The following is an 18,925-nucleotide window of genomic DNA, read 5'->3' as shown; positions in this document are numbered from 1 at the left end:
GTTATATTAAAACACAGTTAAAGATAAATCTACGAACATTCTTTTTGACTTATAAAGAAATATGTGTTAGGCGATGGAAGTTTTAATAGAAGTATCGTCACAAGAACTCTACAGGCAGGATTAACGAAGACCTCCGACTCCAGGTACCAGAATCGCTTTCCCGTCAGAAGTACATGCTTCTACGGCCTTAATTAGCATGAAAAATTTAGAAGGTGTTGGAATTTTTTAACATAAAAATTCGATTAAAGAAAACAAAAAAGTCTGTGCGCCCCATATAGTCAACGCAAGCGAAGCATTGGACGCTAAGCTAGTAACAAATGGACATAGGTGACAGGGTCGATTATAAGATTTCTGGTGAACATCTGGAGCATGTCACGTCATATAAAGACGATGTCCATTGAGAAGGTAAAGTCAGTTTTGTAATTCACTGCCTTGCATCAGTCTCATTCGTGCAGTTTTACCGTTGATGCGTTCCTGAAGATTTCTCAAAGGTATCTGTACAGTTTTAGCCATATCGGATACTTAGTCTTGTTTGTCAACTGTTCAAAAAAAAAAAAAAAAAAAAGGCTGCATGTTGGTAGTATCGGCAATTTGTATTAAATGTTGCTATAAGAGTGGAATAAAGTGCAGCAAAGTTTTAGTATTAAGTATTGCTTTTGGTGAGTATGCTATGAGTGAAACAAGGATTTACGGCAAGGGCGGGCATACGATAGGTTGTAGCGGGCGGTGAGGGGGTGGGGTGAGGGGGGCAGCCTAGACCTGGGGGGTATGGCGTATTTTTAATATTTTGGAAGACGAATGGCGACTTGTAAGTAGCCAAAAAAAGTTCTAGTTCTGAATCTGTTAGGAACATGGATAAATTCTACCGAAATTTTTACAAAGGCACAGACGGTGTTTAGAAAGGAAAGGATAGATTGCATGCAACCGGTGGTGGCGTGTTTGTCGCTGTTAGTAGTAGTTTATCCTGTAGTGAAGTAGAAGTGGATAGTTCCTGTGAATTATTATGGGTGGAGGTTACACTCAACAACCGAGCTAGGTTAATAATTGGCTCCTTTTACCGACCTCCCGACTCAGCAGCATTAGCGGCAGAACAACTGAGAGAAAATCTGGAATACATTTCACATAAATTTTCTCAGCGTGTTATAGTCTTAGGTGGAGATTTCAATATACCAGATATAGACTGGGACACTCAGATGTTTAGGACGGGTGGTAGGGACAGAGCATCGAGTGACATTATACTGAGTGCACTATCCGAAAATTCACCTCGAGCAATTAAACAGAGAACCGACTCGTAGAGATAACATCTTCGACCTACTGATAACAAACAGACCCGAACTTTTCGACTCTGTAAGCGCAGAACAGGGAATCAGTGATGATAAGGCCGTTGCAGCAGTAAATAGGAATGTAAAAAAAGGGAGGAAGGTTTATTTATTTAGCAAGAGTAATAGAAGGCAGATTTCAGATTACCTAACAGATCAAAATGAAAATTTCTGTTCCGACACTGACAAGGCAATGGTAAAATGCGTTTTAGACAGGTACGTGCCGAGTAAAACTGTGAGGGACGGGAAAAACCCACCGTGGTTCAACAACAAAGTTAGGAAACTACTGCGAAAGCAAAGAGAGCTTCACTCCAAGTTTAAAGGCAGCCAAAACCTCTCAGACAAACAGAAGCTAAACGATGTCAAAGTCAGCGTAAGGAGGGCTATGCGTGAAGCGTTCAGTGAATTCGAAAGCAAAATTCTATGTACCGGCTTGACAGAAAATCCTAGGAAGTTCTGGTCTTACGTTAAATCTCTAAGTGGCTCGAAACAGCATATCCAGATACTCCGGGATGATGATGATGGCAGTGAAACAGAGGATGGCACGCGTAAAGCTGAAATACTAAACACTTTTTTCCAAAGCTGTTTCACAGAGGAAGACCTCACTGCAGTTCCTTCTCTAAATCCTCGCACAAACGAAAATATGGCTGACATCGAAATAAGTGTTCAAGGAATAGAAAAGCAACTGGAATCACTCAACAGATGAAAGTCCGCTGGACCTGACGGGATACCAATTCGATTCTACACAGATTACGTGAAATAACTTGCCGCCCTTCTACCAGCCGTGTACCGCAAGTCTCTAGAGGAACGGAAGGTTCCATATGATTGGAAAAGAGCACAGGTAGTCCCAGTCTTCAAGAAGGGTCGTCGAGCAGATGCGCAAAACTATAGACCTATATCTCTAACATCGATCTGTTGTAGATGAATGTTTTTTGCTCGCGTATCATGTCGTTTCTGGAAACCCAGAATCTACTCTGTAGGAATCAACATGAATTCCGGAAACAGCGATCGTGTGAGACCCAACTCGCTTTATTTGTTCATGAGACCCAGAAAATATTAGATACAGGCTCCCAGGTAGATGCTAATTTCCTTGATTTCCGGAAGGCGTTCGATACAGTTCCGCACTGTCGCCTGATAAACAAAGTAAGAGCCTACGGAATATCAGACCAGCTGTGTGGCTGGATTGAAGAGTTTTTAGCAAACAGAACACAGCATGTTGTTCTCAATGGAGAGACGTCTACAGACGTTAAAGTAACCTCTGGCCTGCCACAGGGGAGTGTTATGGGACCATTGCTTTTCACAATATTTATAAATGACCTAGTAGATAGTGTCGGAAGTTCCATGCGGCTTTTCGCGGATGATGCTGTAGTATACAGAGAAGTTGCAGCATTAGAAAAATGTAGCGAAATGCAGGAAGATCTGCAGCAGATAGGCACTTGGTGCAGGGAGTGACAACTGACCCTTAACATAGACAAATGTAATGTATTGCGAATACATAGAAAGAAGGACCCTTTATTGAATGATTATATGACGGCGGAACAAACACTGGTAGCACTTACTTCTGTGAAGTATCTGGGAGTATGCGTAACAATCTGAAGTGGAATTATCATATAAAATTAATTGTTGGTAAGCCGGGTACCAGGTTGAGATTCATTGGTAGAGTCCTTAGAAAATGTAGTCCATCAACAATGGAGGTGGCTTACAAAAGACTCGTTCCACCTATACTTGAGTATTGCTCATCAGTGTGGGATCCGTACCGGGTTGACGGAGGAGATAGAGAAGATCCAAAGAAGAGCGGCGCGTTTCGTCACAGGGTTATTTGGTAACCGTGATAGCGTTACGGAGATGTTTAACAAACTCAAGTGGCAGACTCTGCTAGAGAGGCGCTCTGCATCGCGGTGTAGCTTGCTGTCCAGGTTTCGAGAGGTTGCGTTTCTGGATGAGGTATCGAATATATTGCTTCCGCCTACTTATACCTCCCGAGGAGATCACGAACGTAAAATCAGAGAGATTCGAGCACGCACGGAGGCTTTCCGGCAGTCGTTCTTCCCGCGAACCATACGCGACTGGAACAGAAATGGGAGGTAATGACAGTGGCACGTAAATTGCCCTCCGCCACACACCGTTGGGAGGCTTGCGGAGTATAAATGTAGTTGTAAATGTAGATGTAGATACCGACTTTTAAATCATTTCCTTAAAAGAAAAACACCTGACTGCACTACATTTCTTCCTTTCGCTGAGATCCTGGGAGAGGGGGCCTCCCCTTTGCCCCCGGGTATAGGTAAACTTAGTGTGCGGCGGAGTCACCGTTTCGAATCAGATCGTCAAGACGTTGAAGACGACGAATGTCCCAGACGCTACCGCACATCAATAACCGATAAAATCGTGAAAAAGTTAAATAAATGATTAAGAACGATCGCCGAATCACAAACAGAGAAGTCACTAATGATGATGGGATATTAACTGCCTCGTGCCGCGAAGTTTTTTCGGATGATTCTTTGGCAGAGAGTCGAGTGGAGGATGTGAATCAGACAGTTCTGCGACCGCGTAGGCTGCAGAATCCTCGACTTGCGCCCTAGGGTGGTGGGTATCCGGGTTCCGCTTAATGGCTACACGTGTAGCGGGGACTGTGTGATGAGAAGATCTCGGATAACTACAGAATGGGTGTCAATCTACTAGGATGCAGAACAAACACGGGAAAGTAGACCTAGCAACAATCGGTGTTGGTGCTGTGCAGGAGAATGGAAAAGAAAACTAAGGATCCGTTAGCTATCAGTTTGGCTTTAGGAAAGGGAAAGGCACTAGAGAGGCAGTTCTGACGTTGCGATCGATAATGGAAGTAAGGCTTAAGAAAAATCAACACACGTTCATTTGTAAACTACGAAAAACCTCTCGACAACGTAAAAATGACTCAAAACGTTCGAATCCTGAGAAAAATACGGGTAAGCTATAGGAAAAGACGGCTAATATATAGTATGTACAAGAACGAAGAGGGAACGGTAAGACTGGAAGACCAAGAACGGATAAACAAAGGTGTAAGACAGCTATGTAGTCTTGCGTCCCTGTTGTTAAATCTATACATCGAAAAAGCAGTCGCGGGAATAAAAGAAAGGTTCAAGAGTGCAATTAAAATTCAAGATGAATGGATATCAGTGTTAAGATTAGCTGATGACATTGCTATCCTCAATGAAAGTGAAGAAGGCTTATAGTACCTGTTGAATGGAATGAACTGTATAATGAGTACAAAATATGGATTGAGAATAAATCGAAGAAAAGCGAAAGTAATGAGAAACAGCAGAAATGAAAACAGCGAGCAACCTATCACGATTGGTGATAAAGTAGACGAAGATAAGCCATGATGGACGGAGCAAGGAGGACATAAAAAAACAGACTACCACTGGCCAAACGGGCACACCTGACTAAAAGAAGTCTACTAGTATCAATCATAGCTCTTAATTTGAAGAAGAAATTTCTGAGCACGTACGTTTCGAGTACTGCGTTCTACGGCCGAGGCACATGGACTGTGCGAAGAAGGGAATAGAAGCATTTGAGATATTATGCTGCAGAAGAATGTTGAAAATTAGAGGGACTGATAAACTAAGGAATGAAGAGGTTCTCCACAGAAAGGAATATATGGAAAACACTGACAAGAAAATGGGGCAGGATAATAGGGCATCTATTAAAACATCAGAGAATAAACTCCGTGACACTAGAGGGAGCTGTAGAGGATAAAAACTGTAGAGGAAGGCAGACTGGGGTATATCAAGCAAATAACTGAGGACGTAGGTTGCAACTGCTACTCCGACATCAAAAGGTCGGCACAGGAGAGGAATTTGTTTTGGGCAGCATAAAACCAGTCAGAAGACTGAAAAAAGGTGTAAACTGTCTAGTTTAGAGCGCTATTAGAGAGCTGTGAGGCTCAAATCATTATAAGACAACCAGAATAAATTAATAACTGGTTCCATTTACCGACCCCACGGTATAAACGATAGAGTTGCTGAACACTTCAAAGAAAATTTGCGAGTCATTTCAAATAGGTGCCGCACTCGTACAATTACACTTGGTGGTGGAATCAATCTACCCTCGATATGTTGGTGAAAGTTCATGTTTGAAGCCGGCGTTAGGCATAAAACGTCGTCCGAAATCTTACTGAAAGCGTTCTCAGAAAATTATTTTGAACAATTAGTTCAGGAGCCCATCGGAAATGTAAACTGTTGCGATAACATACTTGACCCCTTATCAACAAATAATCCTGAGTAAATAGGCAGCATCGTGACAGATACAGGGATCAGTGACCACAAGGTTATTGTAGCTAGACTCAATACCGTAACATCAAAATCCATCAAAAATTAACACAAAATAATTCAGTTTAAAAAAGGAAGTAAAGAATTCGCTTGACACCTTCCTAATACTTACTTCACACGTGTGCGGTTCAATACGGTTTGGTTAGTTCCCTGTTGCGAGGAAAACGAATCAAATCGTTTTACACATACACGGTTCAAATTAGGTTTCGTTTCTTTCGTATATGGGTTCAGTAGTGATCCTGGAGAGAAGAAGAGTTGTTCCAAGTTGTTCCTCTATAGAAGAATTAACAAACGGCGGAGGAATACTAGAATTTACTGGGAGCACCCTCTCATCACTTTACGGCAGGAAATTGGAGTATTCACACCATTTTCCCGAATATACAAGAGCACGAAGACAATTTTTTAAATTACTTCAGGGCATCAACGAAATCATTTAATGAATTACACGTGAAGCTAAAGGATCGTCTTCAACGCCAAGATACATTTATGAGCGAATGTAATCAACCGTATACTGCATTATAAATTGATATCTATTTGAAATAAATTTCATTGCTTATTTTCTTCATTTTCAAAATAATTTCCTTTTAAATTTCCTCAAAATCGCGGGGAGTTCGAAATTGTCCTAATGTACTACGTCTCTTATTCGACAAAATTTAATTTTTCGGTACTTATCCAAATCTGTCTTTTTAGTGACATCAAATTCATGAAATCGTTCAAAATTTTAACACAAGTGTCTTCCCATGCTTCCTGCGCCTTAAATTTATCCTTGTAGTTTTCACAAGTTTGTCTCACAGCACTAGTTTAGCTTGCACTGCTGAACCAGCCGATACCCATCAACACCTGGTAAACCGCTCATTTTATCAGGAAAACTGCGACGACAACTTCCAAAAAATAACGATAAGAGATAATCTACTCGTTATCGGGTTAAAACAACCTGAATCGATTGTCCTCCTTGAATGCTGTCTCTTCCCATGAACACCAGTTCTCACCGTATAAAAGCCTTATGAAACCTGTTCGTGTTGAGAGAGTATTCGGTGTCTACTGTTTGTATTAGGTACCGAATAGAAACCGCAGCACGGTTTCAAACTTGTCGGCGTTACCGAAAACGAACAGAACCGATTAGGGCCGCATATGCGTGAAACAGGCCTAGGAAGCAGTCTTCATGCATTCCAATTTGGCTATGTAATTGTAGACCAAATGTGGTTCAAATTCAAAGAAATAGGATATTGCAATGCCTGTGTTGTTAAGAAGAGCTGCGGCGGCTAAGCCGTTACGAAATACATGAAACGTATTCGCAGTTGCGAAAACGAACAGCCATTAGCTGTGTAAGGGAATGACGACAGTGAAAATCTTTGCCGGACCGGATCTCGAACCCGTATTTGCTGTTTGACGACAGGGATCGACTTAACCGGTTTAGCTATTGTAGTGCCCCTTAGGCGATTTATACGGACAGTGCGTGTGCAATGCATATAAAAAACGCGAATAAAATAAAATAAGACTTAAGAGACATTTGTGAAGATACGTACGATTAATGTTCACAAAAACCTGTAACGTAAATACTCTGATGAGAAAAAGACCTTATCGCTGAGAATTAATATTGCAGTAAAAAATACATTGAAATAAAATATTCATATCTTTGTGTAAGTTTATATAAGATGAACAAAACAAATCGATCTTCTGCTTCCCTTGTTGTATAGAGATTGTGTGTAGCGCTTAACGCTTGCAAATGTTATTATTGTTTTCTCTTCTAGACGATGTTAAGGTGTGTATGTAAATTATTTATTGCCATTACGCAGCAGATTGAAATATTATGTTATTTTGCAATTTTCCTTCATAGCAGAGGCCACGAAATCATTTCAAATCTCTTATTTAATTTGTGTCTATTTCAGTTAATCAAATTTGCGAGAGGTCAGATATTTTCAGCGATACCATTTGGGGCCGATATGTGAATTCTGGCCTGGACTTTATTTCGTGAAATTATTAACTTGTAGGGAGCCTGGCGCCCATCCAAAATAAAATCAAACATTTATTTGGCCTCCTACAAAGTATTCAGCATATAATGGTCTTACCTACGCAATGACGGTGTTCAGGAAAGATAGATTACCCAGAATTGGTGGTGGAGTGTTTGTGTCTGTCAGTAGTGGTTTATCTTGTAGTGAAGTCGAAGTAGATACTCCGTGCGAATTGGTATGGGTGGAGGTTATACTTAACAGCCGAACTAAGTTAATAATTGGCTCCTTCTACCGACCCCCAGACTCCGATGATATAGTTGCTGAACAGTTCAGATAAAATTTGAGTCTCGTAACAAATAAATACCCCACTCATACGGTTATAGTTGGTGGGGACTTCAACCTTCCCTCGATATGTTGGCAAAAATACTTGTTCAAAACCGGTGGTAGGCAGAAAACATCTTCTGAGACTGTCCTAAATGCTTTCTCCGAAAATTATTTCAAGCAGTTAGTCCACGAACCCACGCGAATTGTAAATGGTTGCGAAAACACACTTGACCTCTTAGCCACAAACAATCCAGAGATAATAGAGAGCCTCATGACTGATACAGGGATTAGTGATCACAAGGTCGTTGTAGCTAGGCTCAGTACCGTTTCTTCCAAATCCACCAGAAACAAACGCAAAATAATTTTATTTAAAAAAGCGGATAAAGTGTCACTAGAAGCCTTCCTAAGAGACAATCTCCATTCCTTCCGAACTGACTATGCAAATGTACAGGAGATGTGACTCAAATTCAAAGATATAGCAGCAACAGCAATTGAGAGATTCATACCTCATAAATTGGTAAGAGATGCAACAGATCCCCCATGGTACATAAAACAGGTCCGAACGCTGTTGCAGAGGCAACGGAAAAAGCGTGCGAAGTTCATAAGAACGCGAAATCCCGAAGATTGGCTAAAATTTACAGACGCGCGAAATTTGGCACGAACTTCAATGCGAGGTGCCTTTAATAGGTTCCACAACGAAACACTGTCTCGAAATTTGGTAGAAAATCCGAAGAAATTCTGGTCGTATGTAAAGTACACAAGCGGCGAGACGCTGTCAATACCCTCGCTGCGCAGTGCCGATGGTACTGCTACCGACGACTGTGCCGCTAAAGCGGAGGTATTGAACACAGTTTTCCCAAAATTCCTTCACTAAGGAAGACGAATGGAATATTCCAGAATTTGAAACACGAACAGCTGCTAGCATGAGTTTCTTAGAAGTAGATACCTTAGGGGTTGCGTTGTTGTTCTTGTTGTGGTCTTCAGTCCTGAGACTGGTTTGATGCAGCTCTCCATGCTGCTCTATCCTGTGCAAGCTTCTTCATCTCCCAGTACCTACTGCAGCCTACATCCTTCTGAATCTGCTTAGTGTATTCATCTCTTGGTCTCCCTCTACGATTTTTACCCTCCACGCTGTCCTCCAATACTAAATTGGTGATCCCCTGATGCCTCAGAACATGTCCTACCAACCGATCCCTTCTTTTAGTCTAGTTGTGCCACAAACATCTCTTCTCCCCAATCCTATTCAATACTTCCTCATTAGTTATGTGATCTACCCATCTAATCTTCAGCATTCTTCTGTAGCATCACATTTCGAAAGCTTCTATTCTCTTCTTGTCCAAACTATTTATCGTCCATGTTTCACTTCCATACATGGCTACACTCCATACAAATATTTTCAGAAACGACTTCCTGACACTTAAATCAATACTCTTCAGAAATGTTTCCTTGCCATTGCCAGTCTACATTTTATATCCTCTCTACTTCGACCATCATCAGTTATTTTGCTCGCTTGATATCACTTGATACGGGCAAGTCTTCAGGTCCAGATTCTATACCGATTAGGTTCGTTTCAGATTACGCTGATGCAATAGCTCCCTACTTAGCAATCATATACAACCGCTCGCTCACAGACGGATCTGTACCTACAGACTGGAAAATTGCGCAGGTCGCACCAGTGTTTAAGAAGGGTAGTAGGAGTAATCCATCGAACTACAGACCTATATCATTGACGTCGGTTTGCAGTAGGGTTTTGGAGCATATACTGTATTCAAACATTATGAATCACCTCGAAGAGAACGATCTACTGATACGTAATCAGCATGGTTACAGAAAACATCGTTCTTGTGCAACGCAGCTAGCTCTTTATTCGCACGAAGTAATGGCCGCTATCGACAGGGGATCTCAAGTTGATCCCGTATTTCTAGATTTCCGGAAAGCTTTTGACACCGTTCCTCACAAGCGACTTCTAATCAAGCTGCGAGCCTAAGAGGTATCGTCTCAGTTATGCGACTGGATTCGTGATTTCCTGTCAGGAAGGTCGCAGTTGTAGTAATAGACAGCAAATCATCGAGTAAAACTGAAGTGATATCAGGTGTTCCCCAGGGAAGCGTGCTGGGACCTCTGCTGTTCCTGATCTATATAAATTACCTGGGTGACAATCTGAGCAGTTCTCTTAGGTTGTTCACAGATGATGCTGTAATTTACCGTCTAGTAAGGTCATCCGAAGACCAGTATCAGTTGCAAAGCGATTTAGAGAAGATTGCTGTATAGTGTGGCAGGTGGCAGTTGACGCTAAATAACGAAAAGTGTGAGGTGATCCACATGAGTTCCAAAAGAAATCCGTTGGAATTCGATTACTCGACAAATAGTACAATTCTCAAGGCTGTCAATTCAACTAAGTACCTGGGTGTTAAAATTACGAACAACTTCAGTTGGAAAGACCACATAGATAATATTGTGGGGAAGGCGAGCCAAACGTTGCGTTTCATTGGCAGGACACTTAGAAGATGCAACAAGTCCACTGAAGAGACAGCTTACGCTACACTCGTTCGTCCTCTGTTAGAATATTGCTGCGCGGTGTGGGATCCTTACCAGGTGGGATTGACGGAGGACATCGAAAGGGTGCAAAAAAGGGCAGCTCGTTTTGTATTATCACGTAATAGTGGAGAGAGTGTGGCAGGTATGATACGCGAGTTGGGATGGAAGTCATTAAAGCAAAGACGTTTTTGTCGCGGCGAGATCTATTTACGAAATTTCAGTCACCAACTTTCTCTTCCGAATGCCCAACCTACATAGGTAGGAATGATCATCAAAATAAAATAAGAGAAATCAGAGCTCGAACAGAAAGGTTTAGTTGTTCGTTTTTCCCGCGCGCTGTTCGGGAGTGGAATGGTAGAGAGATAGTATGATTGTGGTTAGATGAACCTCTGCCAAGCACTTAAATGTGAATTGCAGAGTGATCATGTAGATGTAGATGCAGATGAAAGTAATTAATGCTAAATTCTCATTGTACGTAGTTTAAAGTAAGGAAACACTATACTATCCATGCACGTCTCACAGCCAGACCCAGACTTCGCCGCGCGGGATTAGCCGAGCGGTCTTGGGCGCTGCAGTCATGGACTGTGCGGCTGGTCCCGGCGGAGGTTCGAGTCCTCCCTCGGGCATGGATGTGTGTGGTTGTCCTTAGGATAATTTAGGTTAAGTAGTGTGTAAGCTTAGGGACTGATGACCTTAGCAGTTAAGTCCCATAAGATTTCACACACACAGACCCAGACTTCCATGTCGTCGTTCCTGCGTCACAACCTGTACGTGGGTGCACGTATATCCGAAGGAAGAATGCTTCGTTCTTCTTAACACCACAGGTTCTGCAGTGTTGTATTTATCCGCCGATACCAGGCAGCTATCCTGAATTAAAGTGTCCTCCCGTGTACGAGAGTTACATAATGTATGTACAAGAACAAGTTGTGTTGCGGAATAACGTTATATGGAGGTCTGGGTCTATCCATCGGCCGTGCACAGATAATCAAAGCTGTTAACGCGACCGCTCGCGTAAAGCGGGAAATTCTGGTGAACTCCCGCCCCTGCACAGATTTTCATTGTCGCCATTCCCTTACGCATTTGATGGTTTTCGTATTCGCTACTGTGAATACATTTCATTTATCAAAGAAACGGTATCGACGGAAATTGAGAGATACATACAAAACAAATTAATAATAGATGGCACTGATCCCACATGATACACAAAACGGGTCAGAACACTGTTGCAGAAGTAACGAAAGAAGCATGCCACATTTAAAGGAAGGCAAAATTCCCAACGTGAAGTTTTACAGAAGCTGGAAATTTAGCGCGTACTTCAATGAAAGATCTTTTAATAGTATCCACAACGGACTCTGTCTCGAAATCTGGCAGAAACCGCAAAGACATTTTGGTCGTATGCAAAGTAGACCAGCGGCAACACTCAACCAGTACCTTCACTGTCCGATAACAAATAATCGTGATGTTACTGATTACAGCGCCACTAAAGCAGAGTTACTAAACACGGTTTTCCGAAACTTCTGCCCAGAAGAAGACGAAGTAAATATTCCAGAATTCGAATCAAGAACAACTGCCAACATGAGTAACTTGGAATAACTTAGAGGTAGATATCTTGAGTATAGGGAAGCAGTTTAAATCATTTAATAAAGCAAGAGCTTCGGTCCAGATTTTCTGCTGCCCGCTTGTCGAAAGATCCGTACGTAAAGACTGGAAAGTTGCACAAGTCGCAGCAGTACCCAAGAAACGAAATAGGAGTAATCCGCTTAATTAAAGAGCCATATCACTAGCGTCGATTTGCAGTAGAGTTTTGGACATATGCTGTGCTCCAACATTAAGAATCGCCTCGAAGAAAACGATTTATTAACGAATAGCCAATACGGATCGAGAAAATATCGTTCTTGTGAAACACAACTAGCTTTTTATTCTCACGAAGTAATGAGAGCTATCGACAGGGAATGTCCAATTGATCCCATATTTTTAGATTCCCAGAAGGCTTTTGACACCGTTCCTCAAAAGTGACTTTTAATCAAATTGAGTTCCTTTGGAGCACGGTATCGGGTGTGCGACTGGATACGTGATTTCCTGTTACAAACGTCATAGTTCGTAGTAATTTACGGAAAGTCATCGAGTAAAACAGAAATAATATCCGGCGTTCCCCTAAGGAAGTGTTATGGGTCCTCTGGTGTCCCCGATCTACATAAACGATTTAGGAGACAATCTTAGCAGCCCTTTAGATTGTTCGCAGATGATGCCGTCATTTTTTCTTTCAGAAATATCAGATAATGAAAACCAGTTGAAAAACGATTTAGACAAGATATCTGTAGGGGTGCTAAAAGTGGCAATTCACTTTAAATAATGAAAAATATGAAGTAGTACACATGAGTGCTAAAGGAATCCACTAAATTTCGGTTTCACGATAACCCACATAAATCTAAAGGCTGCAAATTCAACTAAATACTTAGGGACTACAATTTCGAATAGCTTAAAACGGGCCGATCACATATATAACGTTGCGGGGAAAGCAAGGGCTTCGATTTACTGGCAGAGCACTGAGAAAATACAACAGGTCAACTAAAGAGACTGCTTACATTACGCTTGTCCGACCTCTTCTGGAGTATTTCTGTGCGGTGCAGAATCCACATCAGATAGGATTGACGAAGGACGTTGAAAAATTCCAGAGAGGGGCGGCTCGTTTTGTATTATCGCGAAATATGGAAGAGAATGCCACGGATATAAATTGGTGTGGCAATCAATAAAACAAAGGCGTTTATCGTTGCGGTAGGATCTTCTCACGAAATTTCGATTACAAACTTTCTCCTCAGAGAGGGAAATGATTATCATAATAAAATAACAGAAGTCAAAGCTCGTTTTTCCCACGCTTTTTGAGAGACTGGAACGGTAGAGAAATAGCCTGAAGGTGCTTCGATGAATCCTCCGCCAGGTGCTTAGCATGTTGCAATAAATAGTATGTTTTCTTACACAGTTTACAATCACGCGCAGAGTATACAGATGTTGGTAGACGACTGACAAAAATGGTAAAGAAAATCATAGTCGAAGAACACAGTTCGCATACTTCATATGAACACGCAGCAGATGTAAGGAGTATTCGGTGTTAACATCCCTTACGAGGTCAGTAGAGTTGGAGACTCGCCCAGGTACAACGAGAACGGAGAAGAAATTTCGTAGTGTTCTTTTCAACGGAAATATCCGAGTATTCGTAGTCATCGATTAGGGAAATCACTAAAAATCTCAGTTGAATGATCGTACGCTGACGTGAACTTCTACCGAATGCGAGTGCAGAAAGCACAATAATGCCATTAACTGCTTGGCTTGTCAATAGCGCGGTGACTGGTGGGTGGCGATACATCTACATCTACATGGCTACTAGGCAAATTGCCCGGCAGAGAGTCCGTCGAACCACATTCACAATAATTCTCTCGGACAGCGCACACTTATATCTGTCCATATGAGCACAGATTTCCCTTATTTTATTATGATGATCATTTCTCCCTATGTAAATCGGCGTTAACAAAATATTTTCGCAACCGGAGAAGTAAGTTTGTGATTGAAATTTCATGAGAAGATCTCGCCAGAGCGAAAAACGCCTTTATTTTAATGATTTCCACCCCAAATCTTGTCTCATGTTCGTGGCACACTCTCCACTATTTCTCGATAATGCAAAACGTGCTGGCATTCTTTGAATTTGCTCGCTGTGCTCCGTTAATGCATTGTCTAAGTGTTCTGCTAGTAAAACGTAGTCTTTGGTTCGCCTTGCCCACAACATTTTCTATGTGTTCTTTTCACTTTAAGTTGCTGGTAATGATTTCTAGGCATTTAGTTGAGTTTACTGCCTTTAGATTTGATTGATTAATCGTAGAACCAAAGTTTAACAGATTCCTTTTAGCACTCATGTGGATGACCTCGCACTTTTCATTAGTTAAGGTCAACTGCCAATTCTCGCACCATACAGATATCTTAATCTTATCGAAATCGTTTTGCTATTGATTTTGCTCTTCTGATGGTTTTACTAGACGATGAATGACAGTATCATCTGCTGACAATCTAAGAGAACTGCTCAGAGTGTCTCCTAAAACGTTGTATAGATGAGTAGCTGCAGAGCGCCTATAACACTAACTTGGGCAACACCAGAAATCAGTTCTGTTTTACTCGCTGACTTTCAGTCACTTACTACTCTGTGACCTCTCTGGTAGAAAATCACGAATCCAGTCACATAACTGAGACGATATTCCTTAAGCAAGGAATTCGATTACAAGCCACTTGTGAGGCACGGTGTCAAAAACTCCCTGGAAATCTAAAACTACGGAATCAATTTTAAATCCTTTGTCGATAGTACTCAACACTTCGTGTGAGTAAAGAACAAACGCACGGATGAACGATTGCAGTACTGCTTCAAATGGTTCAAATGGCTCTGAGCACTATGGGACTTAACATCTATGGCCATCAGTCCCCTAGAACTTAGAACTACTTAAACCTAACTAACCTAAGGACAGCACACAACACCCAGTCATCACGAGGCAGAGAAAATCCCTGACCCCGCCGGGAATCGAACCCAGGCGCGGGAAGCGCAGTACTGCTATTGGTTTCAATAGAGCTTCGTTCTGGTGAATCAAAACAACTGCTGCAAATACTGAATATTAAATACAGGGCTATTACAAATGATTGAAGCGATTTCATAAATTCACTGTAGCTCCATTCATTGACATATGGTCACGACACACTACAGATACGTAGAAAAACTCATAAAGTTTTGTTCGGCTGAAGCCGCACTTCAGGTTTCTGCCGCCAGAGCGCTCGAGAGCGCAGTGAGACAAAATGGCGACAGGAGCCGAGAAAGCGTATGTCGTGCTGGAAATGCACTCACATCAGTCAGTCATAACAGTGCAACGACACTTCAGGACGAAGTTCAACAAAGATCCACCAACTGCTAACTCCATTCGGCGATGGTATGCGCAGTTTAAAGCTTCTGGATGCCTCTGTAAGGGGAAATCAGCGGGTCGGCCTGCAGTGAGCGAAGAAACGGTTGAACGCGTGCGGGCAAGTTTCACGCGTAGCCCGCGGAAAATTGGCTCATGCCACAACTGGAGATCGACAGCGCCGACTTCATCTTTCAACAGGATGCTGCTCCACCGCACTTCCATCATGATGTTCGGCATTTCTTAAACACGAGATTGGAAAACCGATGGATCGATCGTCGTGGAGATCATGATCAGCAATTCATGTCATGGCCACCACGCTCTCCCGACTTAACGCCATTCGATTTCTTTCTGTGGGGTTATGTGAAAGATTCAGTGTTCAAACCTCCTCTACCAAGAAACGTGCCAGAACTGCGAGCTCGCATCAACAATGCTTTCGAACTCATTGATCGGGACATGCTGCGCCGAGTGTGCGAGGAACTTGATTATCGGCTTGATATCTGGCGAATCACTGAAGGGGAACATATCGAACATTTGTGAATGCCTAAAAAAACTTTTTGAGTTTTTGTATGTGTGTGCAAAGCATTGTGAAAATATCTCAAATAATAAAGTTATTGTAGAGCTGTGAAATCGCTTCAATCATTTGTAATAACCCTGTACAGAAGTTGATGCCACGACTGCAGTAAAACGGATGTACGAACACCAAACGTAAACTGGAACAGATGAATCGAACTAGATGCCGATAAAGAGGCATTGCAGAGCTCAACGACCAAATAGTCGTTCTCGACATTTATGCATGTCTGTCAATATCTGATAGGCACTTTATGATTCATATGTGGTGTCAACACACAATTTTAAGGCGACCAGTGAAATGCAATTTCCATACCTGCAGCGCAGTTCGCAATCTGGAAGGGTTACGGCGTCCACAGGCGACAACTTCACAAGTACTGCGCTTAACTTGCTCGACTGCGTTGCGTCGCATGAGCGTTGGCCCGGGAAGGTGGAAGAGCGTTCGTGCGCAGACGCACCGCTGTCTTATCGCACCATCCAAGCCGCGGCATTCAAACCGTTGCGTCCGATATTGTACCTCCCCGCACTGCCCATCTGTTTACACTGCCAATACAGCGTCCTAAATTACAATGGTACACAAATTACTTTCCTTGCTCTTCGGTCCCCATGCCTTTCACTTTTCTCTTATTACAGGGTTATCACAAATGATTGAAGCGATTTCACAGCTCTACAATAACTTTATTCAAAATGGTTCAAATGGCTCTGAGCACTATGGGACTCAACATCTTAGGTCATCAGTCCCCTAGAACTTAGAACTACTTAAACCTAACTAACCTAAGGACAGCACACAGCACCCAGCCATCACGAGGCAGAGAAAATCCCTGACCCCGCCGGGAATCGAACCCGGGAACCCGGGCGTGGGAAGCGAGAACGCTACCGCACGACCACGAGATGCGGGCAATAACTTAATTATTTGAGATATTTTCACAATGCTTTGCACACACATACAAAAACTCAAAAAGTTTTTTTTAGGCATTCACAAATGTTCGATATGTGCCCCATTAGTGCTACGGCAGACATCAAGCCGATAATCAAGTTCCTCGCACACTCGGCACAGCATGTCCCCATCAATGAGTTCGAAAACATCGCTGAAGCGAGCTCGCAGTTCTGGCACGTTTCTTGGTAGAGGAGGTTTAAACACTGAATCTTTCACATAACCCCACAGAAGGAAATCGCATGGGGTTAAGTCGGGAGAGTGTGGAGGCCATGACATGAATTGCTGATCATGATCTCCACCACGACCGATCCATCGGTTTTCCAATCTCCTGTTTAAGAAATGCTGAACATCATGATGGAAGTGCGGTGGAGCACCATCCTGTTGAAAGATGAAGTCGGCGCTGTCGGTCTCCAGTTGTGGCATGAGCCAATTTTCCAGCATGTCCAGATACATGTGTCCTGTAACGTTTTTTTTTTTCGCAGAAGAAAAAGGGGCATCCAGAAGCTTTAAACTGCGCATACCAACGCCGAATGGAGTTAGCAGTTGGTGGATCTTTGTTGAACTTCGTCCTGAAGTGTCGTTGCACTGTTATGACTGATGTGAGTGCATTTCAAGCACGACATACGCTTTCTCGGCTCCTGTCGCCATTTTGTCTCACTGCGCTCTCGAGCGCTCTGGCGGCAGAAACCTGAAGTGCGGCTTCAGCCGAACAAAACTTTATGAGTTTTTCTACGTATCTGTAGTGTGTCGTGACCATATGTCAATGAATGGAGCTACAGTGAATTTATGAAATCGCTTCAATCATTTGTAATAGCCCTGTACATATTTTGTGATTGCTGTAGCTGCATTTACGAAGGTGAATCAAATACAAACCGGATTTCTTTTTATAAGTTTATTTAATCTTAAGGAAAATTCATGTACCCGAACTTATTTTTCTGTATAGTCCGCTGAACGGGAAACATATTTTTACCAGCGGATAGGCAGTTTTTTGATCCGGTTTTCGTAAAATGAACGAGCCTGTGACAGCAGCCAGTTGCGCACGAACACTCTGACAGCGCCATCGTCGTCAAATCTCTGATCTGTGACTGCTTCCTTCAGCGGTACAAACAAATGAAAATCACGAGGCGATAAATTTGGAATGTTGGGAGAATGTTCCAGTGTGGTTCAGAACACTTCCAGGACTTTTTGTTGTGTTCGGTCAGCTGCGTAGAGTCAAGCGTTTTCATGAAGCACTACCACTTCCAGGATTGGAAACGAGAACCTTTTCAATCGATATCCAAATTAGTGTGGTCCAAAATTTGGCAATAGTATGCAGCACCCACAGAACCACGTTCATGGAGAAAACTGATGAGAAGAACTCCTCTAAAAGAAAAAAGACGATTGCAAGAAGCTTCCCGGCGGAGAGATGGTTTTTGACTTTGATGGGGGAGATTCGTCTGTTTCTTGCGACATTCCATACTGAATTTTTCGATTCCGGGGAGTAATGGTGTACTCACGTTCAATGGCAGGTCACAACCCAGGGCAAAAAATGTTCCCCTTCAGTTTAGTAGCGTGCCAGCAGGCAGTAGCAGATCTCGAGGTAATGAAATTTGTGCCCTGCGTTGAGAAGGCGAGGCACCCACCTTTCGAAAACTTTCCGAAATCCACTACCGTACCTTATGCCAAGCTCAGTAGCAATTTCAGCAACTGTTATTCGGCGATTGTCTTCCATAAGTTCCTCAACCATGCTGGTCCTTGTTGTGTCTAGACAAGACAGCCTAGACACAATGAGAGGAAGCCGAAAGGCACGCGCTTAAACCCACGCAGGCTGGCGTGAGGTCTGAAACAGGATAGGTAATGAATGCTATAAAGAAAAGTACGTAGCTTCTGGAATACTTAACTTTAATCCACATTTGTAGAACGTCGCTCTTGATGATACATTTGTAAGTAGGCTGTTTAGGTTTTTTTAATGGTAATGCCATGTAGCACTCCTTATGAAAAATCACTGGCTGTGCTGTGTGCAATCTGTGGCTAGTTTGCATTGTTGTCTGCCATTGTAGTGTTGGGCAGC

At 42.6% G+C, this 18,925-nt stretch overlaps 1 protein-coding gene across 2 annotated transcripts in view; it reads right to left on the bottom strand.

Annotated features, from left to right (window-relative positions):
• LOC126149883 (regucalcin-like) overlaps positions 1-18,561 on the bottom strand; it is a 95,894-nt gene extending 77,333 nt beyond the window's left edge. The window contains exon 1 of one of the 2 annotated variants that reach the window (XM_049915849.1): positions 18,531-18,561. The gene's annotated coding sequence lies outside the window, so the exon portion shown is untranslated. Of the gene's footprint in view, positions 1-16,254; positions 16,350-18,530 lie in introns of those variants that run through there. The other variant, XM_049915840.1, reaches the window with a different exon arrangement.
• Positions 18,562-18,925: the final 364 nt, after the last annotated feature.

The sequence above is a fragment of the Schistocerca cancellata genome, chromosome 1 (genome assembly GCF_023864275.1).
Source record: "Schistocerca cancellata isolate TAMUIC-IGC-003103 chromosome 1, iqSchCanc2.1, whole genome shotgun sequence".
NCBI classification, from domain to species: Eukaryota; Metazoa; Arthropoda; class Insecta; order Orthoptera; family Acrididae; genus Schistocerca; species Schistocerca cancellata.
Note: the sequence above shows the minus strand (reverse complement) of the source record. Positions and strands in the feature narration are given on the sequence as shown.